Source organism: Mercenaria mercenaria, chromosome 3 (assembly GCF_021730395.1).
Source record: "Mercenaria mercenaria strain notata chromosome 3, MADL_Memer_1, whole genome shotgun sequence".
In the NCBI taxonomy this organism is placed as follows: Eukaryota; Metazoa; Mollusca; class Bivalvia; order Venerida; family Veneridae; genus Mercenaria; species Mercenaria mercenaria.
Window position 1 is genome coordinate 40,099,915 of NC_069363.1, and position 26,697 is coordinate 40,126,611.

The 26,697-nt window shown below is 32.9% G+C and overlaps 1 protein-coding gene across 1 annotated transcript in view; it reads left to right on the top strand.

Annotated features, from left to right (window-relative positions):
* The first annotated feature begins 568 nt into the window (after positions 1-568).
* The window catches only part of LOC123524998 (uncharacterized), a 196,421-nt gene continuing 170,292 nt past the window's right edge, over positions 569-26,697 (top strand). Inside the window, exon 1 of the mRNA XM_045303668.2 lies at positions 569-730. The gene's annotated coding sequence lies outside the window, so the exon portion shown is untranslated. The remainder of the gene's footprint in view (positions 731-26,697) is intronic.

Consider the following 26,697-nt stretch of genomic DNA (forward strand, 5'->3'; position numbering starts at 1 on the left):
GATCATTTATCTGAACACGAAATTCAAATTACCTTACCTGATTCTAAGTAAAGCCAAATCTCATTAAAAAAATTGTAATAATTTTAAGGCAATTTGAATGCTTTCATACCCTTGCTTACGTAGGTCATTAAAATACATTTAAAACTAAATGTGTTTGCTTTATTTGCCGGTATCGGCTCTAAAAAACGACACATAATGCAACTTTATCAACAAAATACACCATATACAACAAACTGTAATTGATCATATTGCTTGCATATTACCGAATCGTATACTTTTACTCTGTGTTTTTATTTTAATACGTATTAACCATTTCAAATGTCGGTAAATATTCACTGAAGCCAGTAAGTATTAAGTATTTGAAGGCAGGTTAATTATGTCAGGAAAAGGACGACACATTTGAAAATATGAATAGAGTCAGCATATTAAAGCTAAATTGGTTAAAATGATAGTAATTACTATTTTTCCGAGCAAATATACAATGCATAGATCTAACAACATTTGCAGACAAAGGTTTTGCCAATAATTGCTCCCAATATCCAACGGAGCTTCAGCAGATATCGTTTTCATATAGTATTGGACTTGATAACTGGGAAGATGTGCCATTCTATAAACGAAAATTACGTACACATTCATAACTGAAATTTACTGGTATCATAATATATTCAAATTGTGTTTCACTGGAATTTATGCCAACGTCTAGATGTTAAAGCAATGAAATAGCATTGTGGTAAGTATAGCAAAACCTCTGCAACTATTTACTGTTGTTGTATTTGTACTGTTCCCTCTTAACAACGTATTTCTGTTCAACAAGTACTCATTAAAGTATTAAAATTGTGCAACGCACTACTTTTGAGAAATAGGTGTTGGGGGTTAGGGTCAAAATTAGTGAAAATCGTAATACTATTCGGTCTCCAGTATCTAATTGTTTAGCGAATATCAAAAGTGCAAATTTAAAGAAAAATAGTCTGACGGAGAATTAGTTCCGTGAGCTTTTGAGATTGTATGTGGCAAATAAATCATTGTTTTTTTAATATAAGTGTAAAATAATCGGTTTCATTCATCTGGAATTTTCCTTCGGATACTTAATTTTGATTATTATGTTATTCAAATTTAGATGTAAATGATAAATCGCTTGCTGGTGACGTGATTATCCTGACTATTAGACATACTGTACGATCTTCCATGTCATTTAGTTGTCTGTAGTTTTAGAATATATTTGTGTTGTAACTTTATACAATAAATGTCTTAATTAAATGAAACTTTTGATTACTCCATGACAACATACAAGAATTTTTTGACCGACACCATTTTGTTCACATTTTTTTGTGAAGAACGTCAAATTATGCGTGCAGTCTCGCGGAAATGGCCGTCCTTTATATTATTACACCAATGTTGTTAATCTAAAATGAACGCTTTTGTTGCTTTCCATACAAAATGTATAGTGGATGTAACTGTGTAATGATAATAAATAATGAGAAGCCAAACTTTTCTTAATACATTTTCTACGATAGTTAAATTACTTTACTTTACTAATTAATTATTAAATAATTGTCTGTCTTCTTTGGAAATCAACAGACACTATATTGTGATCTCCTGCTTTGCTCAAAACTGTTTAAGCTTCTGACGTGTGAAATTTCTATAATCTTACATTGTTATAAAACGCAAATGATACAGTTCGTGAATGAAATATCATATCACTGGAGATTAAAGCTGGAGATAATTGTAACCACTTGACGTATAAGGTTGCTCGGGAAAACCAGCTGGCAGTCAAGGATGAAAATAATTCTTTATCCGTACATTAGAATGTTTAAAGCATTAGATATGTCTTGTACGTGGATGTCTGCGCTGCTGTGGTTTACGTTGTAGGGTTACTGTGTTTAAGGAATGTGATTTTCCCTTTTGAATATTCATCCTTGCTCTACTTTCCCCCAACACCCGACCCATTTATCTAACCCTTACACCTTCCCCCTTTTTCTGTATTTTGCATATAATTAAAATGTACTTGTTGGATTTTTGGAGCAACTCGTCTGCAATATTTTTCCGTTACAGCATCTTTTTGTTGTGGGCCTACTTTGCGATGCATGGCTCTATGAATGTGTTTGGGGTCTCTGTGCTTCCAAGAAATCTACCCTTTTATATATTGCTTGTATGGTGTAGGTGTGATATTAAGCCCAGTACTGACTTATTTAGCTTAAATTAAGAACTAGCTGTCATGGTCTAATATGGTATTTGTAACCAAAGTAGTTTTGATACAGTTTGCTTAGAGAGCAACATGATAAAAGCACTATTAGAATATAATATGATGACTAGATGAAAGGTATTTATGACGGTTGTATGAGCAATGGAAGTAATATGAAAAAAGATACTTTCTACGTTAATTTGTCAATTTCACCTGTCTGTGTGAGGGCTGTGCTATCAAATCTTACAATTGTTCTCTGTTACCTTAATTTCAATAACATATATAAAGGCGTTTTCCAATTAACATAATTGAACAATATGCGATTTGAATATGTTAGAGGCATGCACAGGAATTAAAAAAATGTGCTTTGTTTTGGTCATTAATATGTCTATGACAAAACCGTGCTATAAATTAGTGAGAATATTGATTTGACTTTTGAAGGCTAACTATTCATAAAGGATTATGAAAATATGATAAATGAGCTCTGATATAACATGTCCTTAAGCGGATTACTAAATATCATTATAAAATTGGATGACAGTGCAGTAAACTAGTATTTGTGAAATTCCGAAATCGCTCCAAAATGACCTACATCAGCAAAAAAAAAAAACAAAGACAAATATCAAACAGGGAATGCCACGTACCAAAATTGCAGCCTCCCCAAAACGAAACCCACAGCACGCAGACGTGCACACCACAAACACACATACACATACATGCGCGCACACACAAAGCCAACACACGTGGACAAAACGAACAAACAAAGGAACACACACACATACACGCGCACACACACAAAGCCTACACAAGAGGAAAAACCGAACAAACAAAGGAACACAGTGGGGCACCGCCTTGGAACGGTCAGTGGCAAAAACACCACTGGGGAGCTTAAACTGGTTTATGGTGCGCACCCAACCTCACTCTTTCCCCCACCATGTTCCAAAGACACGGGACAGTGTAAGTGAAAGTAATCCCCTCCAGGTGAATCTCTAACACACGTAATGGAAACAAAAAGGCATGGCATGTAAAACACAAAAATGCTCGTGTATAAAAATATAAAAAGCAAACCTTTAGAACCAAAAACGTATGTACTCAAAGCTTTTTCAGAAGACAGAGCAACAAGAGAAACACCCTTAACACCTACAGTTAGTTAGTCCTTCGCTAGCATAATGTTAGAAGTCAAGCTGCCGGCATAAAGACAGATGTCAGCCAAGGTTCAAATTTCTACCCGTGTCCTAAAAATAGGGAGACAGGTTACAGAATATATAAGTGACGTTAATACAAATTTTCTGTCTAGGTGGTTGGTACGTTTTAAATTGATATGATACTAATGAAATACACTAAGCAAATATGTATGTTTGTACCTTTATCAAATATTCGTTAGGCACCTTTCGTATTTGTACCATATGTGTTCCAGTATTTCAATGACAAAAAAGGGTTATACATGTAAATGAGAAATTTAATCTCTCTACAAAGACATATAGTTTCATCTGTTTCTCCATGACATCTGACGGTAAGTTAATTAAAATACGAAGGAAAGGTATTTTCTGACGATGTATCAGTATTATGAATAGATACAGTCGTGGTTGTGATCTAGGAGAAAGATAGACATATTAAAAGCGCGTTTTCATTGTTGTAAGATATAAACATTAGTCACTTACATTACATCACATGCGCAAAGATGGTACTGTGTAATATCATTGTAAAATGTGGGCATTAAAATGTTTTCGGCTAAAACTATAAGTGAATGACTAAATTGCATTAAGTCACCACCCAAGGAAAGGACATATATGTTATATATGAAAAAAAAATGTTGTTTTTTTTACAATCAAATGTATTTTAATTCGTATCATAAATGTGATCTGTATTTTCTGCACTTAAACTTGTAGACTTGAAAATGAAATATACGTATAAATCACTTTACTAAAAGCCCATTTAAGCTTGCAGTAAAAGAATGAAGTGGATCCACAATTACGCTAAACATATTATTCACATGACAACAAATTGACTAGATGTGCTTTGTAAGTTTTAATCAGAAAAAGGTTCCAGCAACACTATCAGATTGCTGTTACTGAGGTAGACGCATGTAAAGCTGTAAAAATTCCTTTGGAAACATAGGACAAAACCGAGCAAACTAATAGCAAGGTACGTTTTATAAATTTCCTTTAAAACTTTCAATCAATGCAAATTTGTTGAATCCCGCAATTAATTCAAAATTAGACTTAAATTTCTACGTATTATAATTAGCTTAATTAAGATACAATAATGAACCAGTTACTTAAGTACACGTTTGATGTAAGTCAAGAAAATGAATATAACTATCCAAGCTCTTTTACCTTTACCATGCTAAATTTCAAAAATGGACTGGTCTATCATTCAATTTGGGTAGTGCCATTTATTATTTGAAGGGGCATTCACTGAAAATTTACTGACTGAAAAGTGAACAGTGCATGGATGTGCAGGCTCATCTTGGTCTGCACTGGTCGCAAAGGCAGAATCAATCATGTTAAATACATCGTTATACATTCCTCACTGGACTGGAGTAGCAACAGACGAAGCTGTACTTAAGTGTTGAAAGTACATAACTTGTACATTTATTTCAAATGAAGGTGGGGATCAAAACAGGAAGACATGCAAAACCAAAATCTTGAAATACTCGTAATCTTTTAGACAATATCATCCCTCAGCCTTCTATGCAGTCATTTTCAAATAAAAAAATAATAATGTGTAAAAAGAAAACACATATGAAAGTAAATACAATTTTTTTTTGTATTAGAAATATTAATGCTGTAGACTAACCCAGTTTTAAATTCTGTTTAAACCTAGTTTATCGATAGTGACCTACTTTATAAGATATTGTTTTGAGGGTTTAGTAAATAATTTATTTTTTCCAACGATATTCAGATATACAGCATGCCTTCACTGCAATTCTTTGTTTTAATTAACTTTACAGCACAAAATGTGTGATTTCTCATGCTCAGTATAATCAGTAGTTAGCCTTTATAATGTTGGTAAGAGGATTAATTGTTGACACAAAGCTTATTAATATTTCATGACATTCCATCATATAAATCTGCGTGATTTCATATAAATACATCATGCAATGGAATTCAGTGGATGTACATGAAGTATTTCTATTTCAATTTGTATGAAAGATAGAGGTATTTCTAGTTTTAAATTGTAAAAAGTTTTATAGGCGAATATCCTCTCTCTGCCCTCCGAAAGGGGATCTTAAAAGAAATATTATATTAGACCACTTGTGAAAAGGACCCAACATTGATTCAGGAATGATTACTATATGAACTGTTTTACCCAATAGTACGAAACAAAATTTGTTGAAATGTAGAAAACATTATTAGCAAAAGAAATAACAATGACAGTTGTTCATTCTTGGAGGTATCACATAGTTTACGAAATGTAATTGTAAAAGTATGCTATAAGTTAAACACGTTGTAAGCTTATTTACATAATTAAGAATACGGTGGAAAACGAGGTTCTATTGAAACTATTTTGATACACATACTTAGATGTATTTATTCCTGTAGCTATCTTATAAAGGCAGAACGTATTAAGACATGAATTCGTTATAATATTATAAGGAAATTCTATCAAATATTTCAATTGTCTACATTTAGAATAACTGTTCTTAAATAAGATTTGCTTTGAGGAAGCTTAGTTGTGAAATGTTCATCACAGAAGGTCATAATCAGTCACTTTTATACATATAAGATTTACTTGTTTAAAAAACCATCAACAGTCCAAAACAGATTGATGAAAATAACTCAATTCAGGTCAAATGTTCTTTCAGACGTAACGGGTACATGGAATTATGACAATGTGTATGAACAGAAAAGACTATTATAAGGACACAGGCGATCTGTTTATCTTCTACAGCAAAGCTTGGTACCCTCTTTACCAATAATTGCTTCCCTCCTATACAGCGCCAGCGTAACTTTTAAAACATTATTGGACTTGGTATTTGTGAAGATGAGGTGTTTATTCCATGGTAATTTTTAACAACATTGTTTTTAAACTTGTATCAAAACACGAATTGTATAGCAAACTTTGTCATAATTAAATAATAATTAAATAATATTTGCTGTGCTTACATATGTTGTTAAATATAGGATAATACGGTTTTTTGGTAAGTATTGCATACAGAATTATGTTCTTGTTGCCATATTTCTTGAACATTCTTTCTTATTTATACGTTTACTAAAAGGTTATATTTTACATTGTATTACATTTCATTACGTTATAAACAAACATTTATGATCTTACAATTATTTCCAATATGTACTATTGTTATTCCGAATCCTTACGTAACTACTATAACTTATCATTACATCATAGTCACTATTTGCATGATTAGTGTAGGAATGGTAAATTTATAGCACAGATCACCATTCTGTGACAAATATAGATTCATTCCATTACGCCAAGTATGAAGTGTCCTTCAAACCTACACATTTTTAGAATAATTTCAATGTGACAGTTTCATTTGCATACTGTTTTCCTTTCAACGGTATAAAAATTTGAAACTTCATGATATATAATTGCTTATAAAAAGAATACGTATCAGTCATTTTCCTCTAGAGTGACATTTTAAAAGAGTATGACCTTTTACTTTAACAATGCAGTTGAGCAATTATCGAATTTGATATAATAAACACTAGCACATGCATGCAGCTAAAGCGCGTGATGTATTTGAAAATTAAATAACATTTTATTGCCATATTTTAATTCAGAGGCGAAATACACAAATAATACAAAATTGATAATTGTGCAATTTGGCAACTTGAGTCGTTTAGCTGTACTAGGAATGACCTGCTTCGTTGTACTTTCGCCGTCACTCATTTGAACTTCACTGACATTTGATTTTTCAGAAAGGTTGAAAACATTTCTGATTTGTACACAATACTTAAATGTATACATAAACTACATTCATAATTAAAGACTCTACAGTAACATTCGTATGTTAGCGAAGTTCCAGTTGTTTTCATTTGGTGGTAGTGTTTACCTAGACATATATTAAGTGTCTTCTATTCTTAACTTAATGCATAGTACTGTTGACATACATAATAAAATTTGAGTAAATCTAAGTTAAGTCTTTGACATATGCTAATATATGCGATCTAATTATCAAACCCAATTTTATACCTAGTACCTTGAAACTTTATACCTTCTTGTTCTCAATTTTTGTATCCCTCAACTTTATGCTCGGGATAAAATATACTTAATTAAATATAGCCTGTCGTATTTCTTCATTTTATTACATTTTTGTAAAATGAATTCAAAGTTTTAAGGACTTACTTTTTACAGTTGAGCTATGAATAAATTTGGGAATTAAATTTATTTCATTTAAATGCAAAATTGATTACACTTGGCACAGTGATGTCTTAGACTAATACTTCCGTATTTCGTTTTTTTTTTCATGGAACTTTTGTTGATAAAAAAATATATGTAAAAACAGAGTTTGTCTATTTCCTGTAATTTCCCTTTCCATTGCCAATAGCTTTCTGATAAATACCCTTAATCACGTTCGTGTCAAGTCATCAGTAGCCGCGAGATATCTAAGCATATCTTTTAGTTGATATGGAACTTCTCCGTAATGATCTCACTTGCAATTCACGATAGATATTATCAGAAAAGGACTATACATTAGATAATTTAGACTAGGATGTTGGTTTCCGTGGAACGGAGAAAAAGCAGTTGAATATTAATAGACTTTTATCTACAGGTTCTCTTTTTTACGTTAATGTGATCTGTATCAGTATGTTAATATTCTGTGACAAGCCGAGTGGTGTTTTACTGTGAAACATAAACAAAAGCCTATACAAAATATAGCCGAAAGTAATTAACTAGGATATTGATTTTAATATGTTACATAATTTGATAATCATTTTCAAATTAGGGCCCTAACAGACGTGTGTTGAAACCTATCTTGGGCTGTAGCGTACTTCATTCGAGGAATTCATCCAGCTGGCTTACGGAAGGTCGCTTGTCCTACGCACATGACCGCATATGACTGAAACAATGTCATGGAAGGCATATGGGCTTTACTTAACCATCAAAAACTAAAACGCAAGTTAACCATAAATGTATCGTTATTTTTATTCTGAAATTAAAGCTTAATCAAAGCTTCATCAAAGATATCAGCATGTAAGTCAATGTAAATACATATGTCAAGCAAAGCGGATATTCTACTAATTTCAATCACTTACAATATACAAAACACTTACTGCGAAATTATTTAATTTCGTGGGCAAAAATGTCGTTGATTTATGCAAAACGGCTATTTCTTATTCTTTCGGATTCAGTTGCACGGATTTATGTTAACATAAATTTCACAAAGATCAATTCCCCCGCGAGTGTCAGTGACTACCTAGTAGTTGCCTTGGGGATTCAAAGTCATAACACGATCTTCACACCATTTTATTTTAGGGATTTATGCTATTTTACAAGCTTTAGCAGGTTTTGTAACAACAGTCGTGAATTAATATTTGAAATGGCATGCAACCGGATTTGAAAGGAAACAAACAAAACACGCTTATTATGTGAACGAGAGTAACAATTCAAAAAGGAATCTACCATACTCGAACATTTTTACATGCTTTCTATTCATTTTTTCCCAGTACTTTCATACAGTTACCCATCGTTTAGAGTGACAACATACTATGCTACATGTTGATTGAACACCTTTGTGAATGGCCCTTCAGATGAATGATTTTAAATGAATTTTCATTTCAAAGTGTAGTGTTTTTGCTTCCCCCCCCCCCCCCCCCCCTTTTTTTTAACATTTCTGATAAAATAATTGAAAACTCTGAAAACGCTTAAATGCAAAGTTTTATAGTTATACTTACTACCTGCAGTTATAATTAACACCACTTTAAGTACAAAGCATGTAAATAATTCCTTCGTTTGTAACATAAAATGGAAACTGATTAACATATAACAGCGGGCGATTTAGCCTTATCTTTGATTGAATAAGATAGCTTGTTTCCGAGATGCGAAACTGGCGGGAAAATGCAATAAAACATCAATCCCAATTATCCAAAATGCGTACGTTAATTTACTTTATCATGCTCGAACTATCAAAACAACATAGAAAAGGGATAGAGTTCACATTACATATAATCGATATATAAGACTCGATGATATATAGACAAAAACATTAATTGCTGATCTATCCGTCATTAGTTAAGAAATAATGTATAGCAAATGAGTGTTTTTTCGGCGAATGCCGTATTAAGAACGAATTCGTGACCATGCCACGTGATTTCAGTTTGCAAATCAGACTACTCGATAACGCATTATAGATAATTTATCAAAATGAACGATTTATGCAACACTCTGCCTGATTGGACCAGAGTGGCTATTTGTTTCACTCTGCTGATTGTGCTACGCTGGGTGAAATGTAGACAAAGCATTTATGCTAAATGACGCTGTTCACAGTTTTAAAGCTAAGTTTCGCTCAGTATATTTAGCAAGAATATTGATATATCTGAAAAATGATAAGTAAGTTTAATAAATATGATAAAAACCTGTTCAAATACCAACATATATCAATTTACAGAAAGAGCTGAATACGGTCTGCATATCACATGAATAAGGGTGTGATTATCTGTCGTAGAATAAACGAAACAAAATTGCACATCTAGGAAACCTTTGTGAACATTCTAAAGAGAACCATTTAAATTGTTGTTCAGTGTGGTGTTTGGTTTTGCTATTTGCAAAATGTTAGATAGATGAAAGAATGGCACGATTTGTAAACCTCATATACTTCTTGTCTTACTACTTTTTTAAAGATTGTTCTTGTTTTTCACTCTCCTGATTGTGCAACGCTAAGTGAAATGTCAGACAAGGAATGTTTAATGACGCTGTTTACAGTTTTAAAGCTACGCTTCGCTCAGTATATCTAGCAAGAATATTGATATATCTAAAATGATAAGTAAGTTTAATAAATGTAATAGAAACCTGTTCAAATACCAGTATGTATCAACTTACAGGGAGAGCTGAATACGGTCTGCGTATCACATGAATGAGGGTGTGATTAGCCGATCGATTAATGTCTTCTAGGTAGAGAAGTGACTTCGAGACCACTGCTGTAATTATGCGACATAGAAAAAAAACGAAACAATATTGCACCATTACGAGACCTTTGTTAAAAATTAAAAGAGAACCATTTAAATTGTTTAAGTGTTGTGTTAAGTTTTGCTTTTTTCAAAATGTTAGATAGATGATAGAATAACACAAATGATATGAAAACCTCATAAACTTCTTGTCTTAAAGATATTTCTTGTTTACACTATTTATGCACGATGGGTGGTTATACGTCGGGCGTAATAATTTCACGAGGGCGCAGCCCGAGTGAAATTATTTGTACGACGTATTACCGCCCGAGTGTATAAATAGTGTTCAAACACTCTTTTGCTATAAATTATTTCGATTCTAATATGCCCTTAATCTAAAACAGTAGATAAAATATAGTAGCGCACTTTCTTGGTCGCAACAAAAACATTGACGTCACCGCACGATAACGTGACGTCATTCTAGCGTAAGCGTGTTTTAACAGAGACAAGCATATTAGAATAGTTCTTATTTCAGCTATTTGATGAACAGTGACATAATATCAGTATTAACCACTGCATATTACTCATTATTACTGGTTTAGCCTTGATTTACTAAGTCTTGTAGCCTGTGAATAAATTTAACAGTCACGATGAAAATTGTACTATATAATATGTTTATTGAATCGAACGTCTTGTTCGTCTGTTTCCCGTGCTGAGACTTAAATTGATCATAAAATGCTTGTTTAAAATGATTTGATCTTTTCTCAATTCTCAGTGAAATATTTTCTATATTTACTCATTTTCTATGTGTTATATGATTATACAAAACCACAGGAACTGAATATCAAGGCGATTCTACGAATGATGTTGAGAAAGAGATCTATTTTCACTAGGAAGATGAGTCAAAACACTTTGGTGAAGTGTTAATTTTCTATTGTCACTGTTTATATATTATTGGGCTCTGAAAAACACTATTTTGGAGGGGAATATTATAAAAAATGGCTGAAAACATATTTTCCAGTTTTTGTAATTATTTCATGCATCAAATCCGTTTTTGAAAAGTTGTGGTTATATTAGAAATTGGAGATCAATTATTGTACTTTATTTTACCTGCTTACAGTAACTCTAAGACTTGCAGTTAACATAAGATTTCTTTTGTAATTAAGAAATCCTGCCCGTTGTCTTCCTTTCAGATCGTCTGTGAACAGCTGCTTTACAAAAAGACCAAGTCAAAAGCCAAGTTTAATAAATTTCGTGCAAAACACAAGTAACCATAGCAAGGGAAAATGTCAACTTTTTCACACACATGATCACCTGGTTACCTTTTTACTGAATCTTGATTGGCAAGGAACATTGCAACCAAAGAAAACTTTTAAATATTTTTCAAAATTGAAAGTGAATTAATATGATTGTTCATTCATCTGTTGAGTCTGTACAAACATTGCTAAAATAAAATGGACCCTTCATTCAATGTTTTTTTCGCTAAAATCAAAAATCAAATTTTACTCATATGAGATGGGTTATTTGAAGTCAAAAGTATTACAGAAAGACAACGAGGACAAAAGCCATAAATCACTCAGTCTGAATATATATATGGGCGCCACCTTGCAAATGTTAGTGACGAAGTACTAATGGACATGTAACTATGCACAAAATATATGTCATCATCCCCGTCATGTTCCACAATGATAGGGGAGACTTAATATAAGTTATCCTCAACAGGCGAACCACTACATATATAACAGTAACAAAAACATCCCTCAATCCTCCTAGCGCTTGCATGAACATACTTTAACACTGAATGGACTACACAACCCATAGAAACAACAAGAGCTGTCACTAATGGTGACAAATGCCCCCGCAGCACCTTGACCTTTGACCTGGTGACCTTGACCTTTGACCTGGTGACCCCAAAGTCAGTAGGGGTGGTGTAATAAATAAGTACTATCAGCTTGTGAAGTTTGAAGGTCCTGGGTGAAGTGGTTCGCGAGTAAAGTGCCTTCATGCAAAAAGTTAACGTTGGCCCCTGTGACCTTGACCTTTGACCTGGTGATCCCAAAGTCAGTAGGGTTGGTGTACTCATAACGTACTATCAGCGGGTAAAGTTTGAAGGTCCTGGGTGAAGTGATTCGCGGGTAAAGTGCCTTTATGCAAAAGGTTAACGTTGGCCCCTGTGACCTTGACCTTTTACCTGGTGATCCCAAAGTCAGTAGGAGTGGTGTACTCAATAAGTACTATCAGCAAGTGGAATTGGAAGGTTCTGGTTGCAGTGGTTCGCGAGTAAAGTGCCTTTATGTAAAAAGTTAACGTTGGCCCCTGTGACCTTGACCTTTGATCTGGTCACTCCAAAGTCAGTAAGGGTGGTGTACTCTTAAGTACTATCAGCATGTGAAGTTTGAAAGTCCTGGGTGCAGTGGTTCGCGAGTAAAGTGCCTTCATGCAAAAAGTTAACGTTGTGACGAACGAACGAACTAACGAACGAACGAACGAACGGACGGACGGTTGAAAACTAATATGCCTCCCTTCGGGGGCATAAAAACAGTAAGACATTAAACAAATTCATTCATCAAGATATTTTTGTTTTCGAGATATATTTCCAGACTCTTATGAAGGTAATCGTAATATTTGCAGTATACTTGTGACGCAATTACGATCGATAACATAATTTTCTCAATACCAAATATTTTTGGACGGCAAACTAAAGTAGAAAGGCTTGACCGCTTTTTTCCAGAACGGTTAACATTGAAACTTGACGTTTTATGTATATAGATATCTAACCAAAAAAAAAGTTGTTTTATGCTTGAATAAGCTAATTTCATAAGAACTCATTCTTTTCCGAACAAGTACAAAATTTACAGATATGGATCTGATTGAGGAGAAAGCTCTTTGCCAGTTATTCATTCCCATCCCTAGCACTCCTCAGGAATCTGATTTCATAAAGTATTGGTAAAAGATTGATAAATACTAGGAAGATGTGCTATTTCCCAAACGTGTTTAGAGAAGAATAGAACACTTATTGTGCTATCGGAATTCTTGTTATTGAAATGACTTTGGGTATACGATAAATAAAAGGTAAGGTTTTATCATAATTCATGTAACTGTTCACGTGATTGTGCTACTCGTGAAGGATTTCCTTTTTACAATGCTATTCGGTAAAAACCAACATTGTTCATGGAAACCAAGTTAGCATTTTTTCATCAGTTTGAAACATGTTACACAAATTTATTGTTATAAAAATGATAAGTTCTAAAGTCAAAACGAAAACCTAAATAATATGACGTTTGGCTTCAAGACCACAGTTGGCCTCTAAAAAGATCTTTCTTTTCATGTTTTTATGTATTTAAAATAACTAGAAAATGGGGAAATTAAAAACAGTGAATATTGCGTTACTGAATGATTCGTTATTACAAAAACGATTTGCGAGTATAACACACATGATTTGTATAATGACCATCTTTTTTCATATGCTGTCAGTTTTCTCCATTTTCACATCATGGAAATGGGATAATGTTTACAAACGTTTACCACTCATCAACTTTACTTTAAAAGTATAATTACGATTTCATTAGGATTTCATAACTAGGTTTTAAGGTAAATTAGAATATCTAAAATAAAGAATATTACGCAATGAAATTTCTTTCAAGAAAGAATGATATTGTTACAGCTTATACAAAAGATTAAATATAATATGTTAAGTTTTACCCAACACAAACTCCCCAAGGATGATATCATTAAACTGATAGTGGAAATCTAATCATTCTGTTAATGCAATTTAGATTTGAGAAATATATCTACTTACTAAATCTGTATGAAATATTATGCAGTTTCACTTAATTTTTTTTTAAAGTTTTTTTATCATATTCATTTAGACATAACACAATGGTTTGTAACTTTACCTAACACCGGAGGACGTTTCTGAACTTTTTTTCCAGAGTGCAAAAATGATTTTAGATTATAAAAAAAACGCCGAAATTGCCAGGGATGAGTGCAAAGTTATAAAAGCATTATATTTAATTTTAATCAAATTTATTCAATCAAAGATGATTTACACACGATCTTCGGGTTTTCATTAAGATATCATTAATATGTAGTCTTAAAAGTACATTTTCACCACTAAGCAATCTAATTCTTTGGTCTGTTTTCCAAGCGATATTTTGAAACATTTGCTTTATTTAAGGTTAATATAGGCAAGTTTGAAGTCAGCGGTGCACGCTTCATGCTTAAAAGATTGTTTGAACCGTATTTACACTTGACTTGATCTACACATTTGACATTAAAATGTAATTAGATATCGGTAGGTCTTCATAGGCAATAATTATCTGACTATTATTTTACAGCATTAAGGGGAGCGTAGTTCCATAGGTAATGTTTTGAGCACAGAACCCGGCCGCACTGACTTCATACCCCTCTGTGGTCATGATGTATACCTCTATATATTACACCAAGGAAGCTGACTCGAGTTTGACAAATTCAAGTTTTCTTCAAAAATGAGGTAGTATAAAAACAGTATAAACAAGTCAGGATGGAGTTAATGAAAAGTACATTGAATAAATAAATATACATATGATTTCCTTAGTTATGCATTTGTTAACAGAACAAATACAAATAAAACTGAATGAACGAAATATACAAATATGTCAAAAACGTTAGGATGGAATAAAGGTAACAACGACCTGTGTAGCCTGCTATGGATTTTATAATATGTATAAAGTGAGTAAGATAAATTTTTCACTGAAATATGAGTAAAAGATATCAATATGATAACTGTAAAATGTATAAGAAAATTGCGTAAGTATCACTTTTGCTTTCGTGTCAATATTTATAAAATGATTATATTCAAATTAACAATACCATTTCTTGGTTGGTAATTTTTTATTTCGATAATTCTTTATTCTATGACGAAGAAAAATAAATTGTTCCACGAGTGACAACATAAATCCAGTCTCCAATTAAGCTAAGTGTGTCTTTCCTATAATATGAAATTGATATATTAGCTTCCTGTTATTACATATCGATGGTATTATAAATATATATATTGTCAGGTCAAGAAAGATCGTCCGACGATAATCAATCAGCGGGTTACACTTGACTGGAAGGGACAGACATTCTCAGAGGTTTTACCAAGACATTAAATAAACATCACACTGGTAATGGTTTCAGGGAAAACCAATTCATGGACCTATAATGAAATTGTCTCATATCACAAAAACACCGAAATTCAATTCATTATAGAACCCGGCTACAAAGAGCAAGATTTCATCCAAGTAACATTTACAGGAAAATATGGGATTAATACGATACATAAAGTGTTAGTCCATTGGATGATTTTTCCCATTTTGTTATCAAATCGATTGTAAATTTAAAAGTAAATTATTCCCAAACAACTCAGTATTTAAATTTCTTAAAAAATATTGTTACATGTTAGTATCAAAAACTGTTTCCTTGATAATAGCTATATACTGGTTGAAGAATGTCATACAATCTTATCTTCTCTACGCTGACGTCCTTATTGCAGCTGTCCTAATTCATGTGCCGCAATGCGTGCTTCAAAATGCCAGATACCTCTTTAATGTCTAAAGACTAGAGATTGCAAATGAAAACATCATTAATTTATTTTTAATATATTGTTTTGTAATTGATCAAAATAATCTTACCACATGTATAAGATTAAAAAAAACGCAAAATGGAAATATAATAATATTAATGAACAAGGTCAAGTTGTTATAGTTGTCCGTACCGCAATATGGTATTTTCCATCAAAGAAAAAAAAGAGGACATTCTCAATATAAACGGACACCAAATGAATACCAAATGGACTTCTTTTATGGCATATATCTTTTGATAGTAAATACGCTGTGACACAGTATTCATCATTGTAATATTTATTTGAGGTTTTAGACAGTTTCTAACAAAAAGAAAAGTATGACGAAAGTTTGTGTTGCTATTATTATAATTTTCACTTTAATTACAAGAAAACATATCAGTTTACTTTCTGCATTATTCATATCTTTTCGTTGTAAGTTCAATAAAAAATTTGTCATGAAATGTTTTTGACTTACACTCAACAAAATAGTTTCAGGGTCATGCCTGTATCATTGTGATTAAAAGCGATTTCGAGAAGACTTTAAAATATTTTGTCATAATCCTTTCGGATTTTTCATGACAGTGTAAATGAAAGAAACCTTTGGAATGAAAAAGAATAATGACATAAATTAGGAATCACACATTTTGATAACTTTTCAAACAAATTTGAATAGATCTTAATTCTCATTCAGTTCTGACTAAAAGGTAATGACGGAAAATGTCGGTGACATTAGAAATGACCTTAAAATACGTTTCCGTTAGATAAACACACCAACGTAATTTGAATGAGAGCCTAACGGGCAATTTCTGAGACAACGATAATAAAATCCAAATGTCAATTATTGCCGTAGTCTTAAAAGACATGACACTGAATAATATATGCAGTATTTATAATTGCTTTGTGGTATCGATTAAGCAAACTCATTTGGTAAACAATAGCAAACAAAATATGAGATTAGAAAAAAGTTTAAACATTAAGAAATAAAGAAAGAATTGTAAATTGCAGGAAGTCTTCATTTAACAAAACAAAACCATCTGAATTTAAACCGAAGGACAGTAATCTGCTTAAACTGATTAAAACATAAGTTAAAGAATTTTCAGGAAAATGCCGTTTTTTTTTTGTTTTTTTTTTGTTTCAAAATTAGAAAAATAATAGATTTTTGCTCGTGGAATAAGGCAGAATTTGTTGCTATTTTTAAAGATATCTGCTGACAAACAATAACATTTTAAATTGATTAAATGTTAATATCTGCTGAAAACAAAATATTGAAAGCCGTTTAATATTTTGTAATATACAATGAATCTTAATCATTTTTATGCGTGTAAAACGAGTCTGTTAATACTTCGTGTCCCATTCTTTCAAAGCCGTGCTTAAAAATTTCATTCATTTTCACAGCGTAAGTCTCTTAGTGCCATGAAATGTTGTCACTTACCTGACTGTGTTTCCTTTCACTTGGAAAAGTCGCGAGAGGTTGCTGGACATTTCTTTACTTTTATCGAACGGACTCCGTAAAACCGAGTCTGCTGTTATTTGTTTATTGTTCATGAATAACAGTAAACTTAACCCATAACGAGCACGGTTACAAAGAATTTCTAGTTATGGGAACAATTCTTCCGATTTACTTAACTTTATTCTGTATATAATATAACAAACGTCACGATTGAAATTCTACGAAAAAAAAACTTTTTCAAATTTTGCCTCACATAAATATGCTCTGTTGAAAAAAGGGTCATGTTCTGTTATAGAAATTAGACTGCATCCAATCATGTTATTCAGAAGCATCACTACAACATACACAGATGTGTCAGTTCCATATGTAACTCTTGGCTCAAGTCGTTAGTTTGACCTCGGCCCTGTTGCAGATTTAGGTCCAGACCAGGATATGAACCGTAACCTGTTCAGTCCACACTATGAGCCTTACACAAGACCAACACTTTAAACCACTGCAGCACGGTAGAAATTTCAAGGTATACAGGTTAATTAAATCATTCAGTGGAAACACTTTTCTATGTTTAATAACAATGACCTTGACCCGTGTAACGCCCAAATACATTCACAACCTCTGACTTTGATGAAAGCTACCTAAAAGTTTGCTGACAGTAGGTGTACCCAAACGAAAGATATTGAGCATAAACAATTTTTCTATTTTTATTAACAGTGACCCCAAATACAAGCCAATTCTTCATACCTCTAGTTTGGAGACAGTAAGTCAATTCGAACTAAAGTTAAAAACTGGAATCCACCTTTATGATGATCACAGTGAAAAAAAAGTAATTGGGACCTTGACCTTGACTCAATGGCATTAAAATTGACTTTTTCTCACAAAAAATGTTCAGTCCAAACTGGGATTCGAACCGCGATCCATCTATTACACAGCCGAAAAGATCACGTCGGTCAAACGCTCCAGATCACTGAGCCGCATAGGAACTTTCAAATTATGCAGATCAATGAAGGTATCTCATTCAAACGTAGGTTATTGAGTTGAAAGCATTTTTTTGTATTTCTAATTACAGTAACCTTGACTTACACCCGACTGATTCTCAAATACTGTCCCAACCTTTATGTTTGCTAAACAAGTGAAAGCTTTTTTTCCAGTTTTAGTAACAGTGACCTCAAATACCACCCAAAGCTAATTTTTTAGATAAACTTGCTACTCACCAAGTTTGGCGACATGAAGTAGATCCCAAATAAAGTTATTAACCAGAAAACATTTTTGATGATCACATTGAAAAAAAAAAACTGTTTTTAGTAACTGTGACATTGACCTTGATCCAATGGCATAAAAATAATTTTTTAACACAAAAATAGGCCCTGACAACCGCGACCGACCCTTCCATAACACAAAAGGCAGCTTTGACCCAACGCTCTAGAACACTGAGCCACGACTATGCAGATTAATCATGTTATGATGACCTTGCACTTAGCCCAACTAACCCATATATAATATCAGCCTTGGTTTTTATATAAGTTACTCATATGGCATGTTTAATGTCAATACCTTAATGCAAATTAAAAATATTGAGTGGAAACTTTTTTTTTCTATTTTAGCAGCAGTGATCTTGATCTTAATTCTAATTTGGATATTGATTTCCATCACTTACATGTGAAAATTGAAAACACTACGACACATTACGTAATGTATTTTCCCTTGAAAATTTCGTTATTGACAAAGTACATCTTATAGCAGAGTTTGTCTATTTCCTGTAATTTCCCATGCTATTGCCGGTAGCTGTCTGATAAATAATCGAAATTACATTCACGACTAGATCAGAAGCCTTTAGAAATCTAAGATATTTGCTATTTCTGTTAACCGATCTGATATGAAATGAAAGTTAGACAGTTTATGAAATATCGAACTGACAACGTTTCTAAAATGGTAAAGCATTACAATAATAATAAAAATTGTATGAATATCTTTAACAAAATAGTCCTCGCACATCTTCACACACAACGTTATGGCAACCCTTTCGTTTTGTTTCCCAAAAACTTAAAAAGTTTTATTGAGGTTTTGATAGTAAAGATGACATTTTAAAATTAGACAATCAATGTGCAATTTTATGATCCTGATTGTCTGTATGTACATCTGTGTCTCTGTTGAGTATATCTACAATACAAAAAAGATGGAAACTGATTAATGAAGTTATGTTGATGTAGATTTTACAATCACTTTCACTGTCTATCAGTCGTTAGCAGGAAGATTCCCCAACCATAACATACAGCAACCACCGAGATATATATGGCTACCGTTCGTAGTTCCTTTCAACATACTCTAGATACATTTCACATTGAATATAATCTATCTGTAGAACTAAATTCTATATGGATAACAACAGAACGCTATCAATATTTCATAAACTTCTGATTGTATTATACAATGCTGCTGATTTTCTTCTAAAATTGATAATAAGCTTATAAAACCTCTATACTAGAGGAGAGGTAGAATGTTTGATATTGAAGAAGAAATTCACAGAGATATACATATTTATATTAAGATTCAGCATCTGTCGAAACGTTTACAAGTCAATGCAATGTTTTATAACAATTTGTTCTAGGGTGTGTATGGCGTGTTCTACATTTCATTACCTCTCATGAGATAGAACCGTCTCGATATCCTAGTAATAGAGCGTCCGCTTCTAGTGCGGGAGGTCGTGGGCTCGATCACAGGCCGCATCACACCAAAGACAGTAGCTCCCTTGCTTAGCGCTCAGCATTAAAGGGGGAAATTGGCTTTTCTTCTGTTTTATCCTCCTGGCGATGGGTCGAGAAAGATTAATATAAGTTGTAGAACTTGCTTCACAATCGACCTAAAATAAATTAGTATAAACTAATTACCACCCATGAACTACTTGCTTGGTTGTGATCTAAGATTCAAAGGGTGGCCTGTACGGACAGGTATGACTTTGAAAGGAAAGCTTGCTAGAGTAACGAGTAAGAATCATTATAGAAATCATTGATCAATGTCAAAGGTTATCGTAATTTAAGTCTCTTTTGTTTTGTTTCATTAGAGATAATCGTCAGATCTCGGAATCTCGTCAGCAAAATAATAACATTGATAATGTAGCGTTTTACATGCGATTTGTTAAAACATCTTTAAAAAACATGAATTAAGATGTTTTAATATTCAATGTTTTGTACTTAAATTAGTGAGGTATTGTGATTTGACCATATGTCTTAGGTTGGCTCACGAGGTGGATTGCAATACGCTTAAGTTAAAGTTATTGACATTTCATAATCTTCTCCATTATTAATTGTATTGAATAGTCTGTCCTTGATTCAATGTACTCAAAAGATATATCATTTAAATTATGCCGATTTACTGAAACAAATATTTAAAAGGAAGCATTTGACATAAATTTAACAAAATGACATATTTATTTCAAAAGTTATCTTTTACTGTTATTTGCTTAACAGGTAAGATCTAATAATAAACATTTTGTATTATACCAAATTGACGTAGAAAATGTAACAGACAGCAACGTTTGATATCTTATATAATAATAATGTTAAACGCACATGTCTGATATGCTAATTAATTTGAATGCCGGGTTAAGGCCCGGATAAGGTAACAATTGGAATTTTCTATTATCTAATATAAAGATCGAAAGTTGGGAAATTATTCAATTTTGTATAAAAAGATTTTCGCCAAACTAACTTACAAAGCACTGACCTAGATGCGATGAAAGGGAACATCATTTCCATTAATTGGTTCCCATTTACAGAGTTTCGCAGGAAATAGGATTCATACAGTATTGGATGACGTTCTGCTTTCGCGATTTATTTCAATACATATTTTAATCGAACATAGTTCTAAATTTATTGTGTTTTTTATTGAAATGTGAACTCTGACTACTCAAGATGTTAAATGAAGTATACTACACACAATTGTCAACTATAACACATCGGTAAGCTCTCTTGAATCAGTATGCTAGCTTTTGTTGACTTATTTCCTTTTTCTATGAAATTCGTATTCATACTGTTCAGGTTGCTTTCATAAGGTATTTTACCCATATATTTTGTATTTTATAGTCTTATATGACACGTGGATATGACAATGTCTGCTGTTGTTATTGATGTAATAAGCGTAACGCCATTGTTAAATCTTCTGCTCACTTTGAAAATCGTATGAATTCGATTGAGAACGGAGCAAATTCTCATTAAGTCAAGCTTAGGCAGGTGAAATATATTTTGTTTTCTATATAAATTCGTCTTTTTGATTCCATTGAATACGGATCATTTTTGTAGATATTATTAATAAGGAACAGTTATAATTAACTGTACTGTTATCTTTATTTATTACCATCTTTTTCCAAATTTTACTTTGTTTTCTTGATAACCGTAATATAAATATAACTTTGTACTGACACGTTGTTAAGCCGTATCAGTCAGTCACCAATTCACCGGTTCCATAATCATCACTGATGAATTAGAAATAAGGCTACAAAAATTGTTGTGTATTAATAGTTCGCTCATTCCAGTAAGTAGTGCTAATTGTGGGATTTTAGGATCTCTGGATTCCAGTCGTCCTTCCGTCCATCCATTGTCCAACATCGCCAAACAACCTCGTCTCATAACCCTCTTGGTGTAGTTTCACCACACTCGGCCACACTTAGTCTGATATTATTAAACTCTATTAAATTTGGCTCCAAGTGACTAACCAACGTTGCAATCGCAGCAAATGATAGTAGAAATTTTAAATCTCATTGGCCAAAGTTACATTACCGAAAGCTTAGATACTTGTATGTAGCATCGTCTAGTAGTCCTCTATAAACTAAGGTCAAATCCTGCCTCAGTGCTCAAAATTGGCCCTCCCTGGGGTTCGATTGTTTCAAATTGACTTAAAAAGGAAAACCATTAAAAATCTTTTACCCAAATCCGCAAGGCCTATGCCTTGGATGTTCAGCGTTTGGCATTATTGTAGTAGTCATCTGACAAAATTATTCAAATCATGGCCATTGGATCAAAACTGGCCCTTTCCGTGGATTCACTTTTATACATACGCGTATGTAGAGAATATTTTCACTGTCTTCTTTTCTAAAACCGTAATAACCGCGGCTTTGACATTTGTCATGTAGCATTATGCAGTAATTCTTTAACTAGATTCTTCAAGTAGTGTCCCTTGGGTCAACATTGGTCTAGGCCTAGGGTTCACTTATTTTACATAGGCACAAAAATGAAAATTTAGAAAACAAGTTCTTGCGTAAAACTTGAATCCATTTAACACACTGTCAGATTTTTTGGCATGCAACTTTGCGTAGTTGCCTTTTACCAAACTGACCATCACCTTAAAAACTTCTAGATTTCTAGATTCAATATTTTCAAACGTTACAAGTACCAAAATCAGTCTAGAGATATCCGCAGATGTGTTCATACGGAGGAGTACATGGAACCATCAGTGATGCATCTTCAGTTCAAATAATAGGCATTCGGAGCGCTGAAATGAATGCAAAACTTTCTGGAATGTCTTTGTTCTAGATTGATCTGATAAAAATGAAATTAAATACATTACTAAACGTTGACGACTGTGGTATCGGCATTCATCAAAAGGACACACAATAAATCGAAATTTTCTTTTTTCTCATTATTTCTCCATCTTATATCGAAACTTGGCCTAATAAATAACTATTATCACATTCTTGTTATATCAACAATAGCCCGCGGATTTCTAAGCGTAGCAACAGATAAATAAGAAAAGTTTCTATTAATAATTTGATATGAAATTCAGAATTTATTCTCTTTATATCATTTTTTATCGTTGATACTGGACCTTTTTGGCAGTCTACCGTCCGCAATACATTTTATATTTGTGATATTTTTGTAACAAACTTGATGAATATATAATTTCTAGATATGATTTTAAAGAGCCATACGGGTGACGATCTTACTTATTCTGAACATATTTGCTTAATTTTGAATTTATCTCCGTATATTGTTTTAAATGATTAAAATGGTAAATGGTTTTAGCCATTCTGCACACAACGTATTCTGACTCGGTTTGTCGTTTGATGCCTATACATTTTAAGGGTATATAAAAAGCACATGTTCATGTTACAATTTTGAGAGTATAGAAATGTTTAATGTTGGCATGTACAAAGATAAAATGCAGAAGTTGATATAATAATTCAAGGCACGTCTAACTATGACCCATGGAGAACTGCTGAATGATGTCTTATTTATGTTAGTTCTTTCAAAAATGCTCAAGACCCCGTTTCATAGAACTAGTGAACATAAAGTACCTAGTAGACACATTTTGCTTCTAATACAAGGAGATAAGCAAAATAGAGAAGTCATTGTACATTCCACCAAAGAAATAATATATATATAATAATAATAATATAATATATTATTATGTATGTATAATGTATGTATGAATTTTAAAGTTGTACCCAAAATGATTGTTACTATGTTGATATTGTTGGCAAAATGCTTAAAGTTACTTGCAAAAGTACTTTGTAGAGTTATCTGTAATATAGACAGATTAAAGGTCTTTTCAAACAACTAAAATAATCAAACCTATCGTATTTTGTTAAATGAGCTGCATCTTACAGCAGTATACACCCAACAACCATCGCAATATTTCGAATTAGCTTACACACCACAACCATCGTAATATTTCGAATTAGCTTACACACCACAGCCATCGTAATATTTTGAATTGGCTTACACCCCACAACCATCGTAATATTTCAAATTAGCTTACACACCACAGCCATCGTAATATTTCGAATTAGCTTACACACCACAGCCATCGTAATATTTCGAATTAGCTTACACACCACAACTGTCGTAATATTTCGAATTAGATTGCACACCACAACCGTCGTAATATTTTGAATTGGCTTACACACCACAGCCATCGTAATATTTAGAATTAGCTTACACACCACAACCGTCGTAATATTTCGAATTAGCTTACACACCACAACCGTCGTAATATTTTGAATTGGCTTACACACCACAGCCATCGTAATATTTCGAATTAGCTTACACACCACAACCGTCGTAATATTTCGAATTAGCTTGCACACCACAACCATTTACTAAGAACGATACCAAAGAAATGATTTCATTGAATTATTTCTACAACAGTGATGCAATAAAAAGGACTTGTCATCGCTTTGTAAAGATATAACTCACGGTGAAATGACATTAAGGCCAGTCAAAATGTTGTTTTCTTATTTTGTTTTTGGTGATGACCTTAAATCAAACAAACTTTCAATTTCATATCCTTGGTGTGGTGAATGAAAACGTACTATGCGACTATGCAAGTTTGTTTCTTATTCTTTATATACCTATAAAATGTCCAAACAATCGTTTTCCATTAAAATCACGTTGAATTTAACCCTTCAATACCAGTCTCATTTAAAAGGGAAGGGTACTTCTGGTTTTGAATACTATTGATTCAAACGTCAATATTAAATATCTAGTGCGCACCACATTTTTATGCCCCCGAAGGGAGGCATATTAGTTTTCAACTGTCCGTCCGTTCGTTAGTTCGTTCGTTCGTCACAACGTTAACTTTTTGCATGAAGGCACTTTACTCGCAAACCACTGCACCCCGGACCTTCATACTTCACATGCTGATAGTACTTATTGAGTATACGACCCCTACTGACTTTAGGGTCACCAGGTCAAAGGTCAATGTCACCAGATCAAAGGTCAAGGCGCTGCGGGGGGCATTTGTCACCATTAGTGACAGCTCTTGTTCAGTTACACTGGCACCAGAACAGAAAGAAAATGCCTCTGTACATGTTATACAAATCCCCTAGGTATTCTATTAGAACCATGGTCATGAACGTGAAAATATACTTACCCGTTTCAATCGTACATTTCTCAACTTAAACGCGCAGTTCCGTGAATGGGTACCTAGTATATTGAATAAGCGATAATTTATCTTCCATCATGCACCAGTCACATTGTCTTAATATTCCATATTGCTGAGATTATCAACATATTTATTGCTTTCGTCAGCGTTACAGAAAAAACTTGCTTGACCTTCCCTAATGAATATCCGGTCTAGAGGTCACGGCAGTGTGCACATAATAACAAAAATAGAATTTTAAAAAATCACAATTTTACACTAAAACTCGAAATGATGAATGTAATTCATCTTGTATATGATCTTTAATTTGAAATCGTACATTGGTCTGCATCTGTTCTGTTAATTTGATTCATTTTGCACATTTATGCTGCATTTTCACATTTTAGCGAACACGTTTAGTAAAATGACGATTGACATACATTTTCACAACAGCCAATCAGAATGGTTTTGTAATCTAGAACGGAACTTCACAAGGGAAGTTCAAGCAAGTTTTTTGTGTAAAGTTGAAATAACTATAAACAACGCGTTGTTTTTCTAAGATAAGAAGTATTGAAAACATGTGACCGGTACACAATGGAAGATAAATTACCATTTGTTTGATATTACCGAACTGTGTGTTTTAGGTATGAAATGCGCGATTGAAACGGGTTAGTATATTTTCCCGTTCATGACCATGGTTCTAATAGAATACCTAGGGGGTTAGTATAACATGTACAGAGGCATTGTCTTTCTGTTCTGGTGCCAGTGTTCAGTTATTTTTTGAAATGTTTAAGTTATTCATATTTGGTAATGTGATATTTTTCACTGACACGAAACTACAGAACTGGGTGAAATCTAGTCCTTGAAAAGACACCAATCACAAAGACAGAAAATGTATTTCTTTTACAAACTTTGTAAGATCAAAATATCTTCCACTGTGAACGCCAGACTTTTCACTTTCATCCATGGCTGCACCAGTGGGAAAATATTGCAACTTGTGTTCACTTGGTTGGAGATATTATGATTTTACACTGAAACAAACAAACATCCTCTAGTTGTATTATATTTGATAAAAAATGTTATGAAACTCTGATGAATGAAAAAGCAGCCCACTTGGTCCCTTACATTACCATTGTCTTTAAACGTGAAAAATAAGGTTTGCCAGACTGTCATTGAAGTAGGGTGAATTTTTTAAACACAAAAAAAAAGATGAAAAAAGCAATACATGAAATCGCAGCTCAGATAGATTTTATCCAGTACATGCGAAAACAGGAGAAAAAATGTTTAAATCGAAAAATACTGCGTTAATATCTAATACAAACTGATTTACCAACTTCGCAGCAATATATCATGGAATAAACTGCTACTAGGCTTACAGTAAGCCTACAACAGAAACTCATTTCGGCGAAATTAGTTGATTAATGAGTTATAAAATAAAATGCTCCAATAAAGCAAAGTAGCAATCGCAGTATAAGCTATTGATATATAGACTGGGTGTTATTACTTCTCAATGGAATATTTTCGGAAAGATCTGTGGAATCAATCCATCATAGGGTTACAC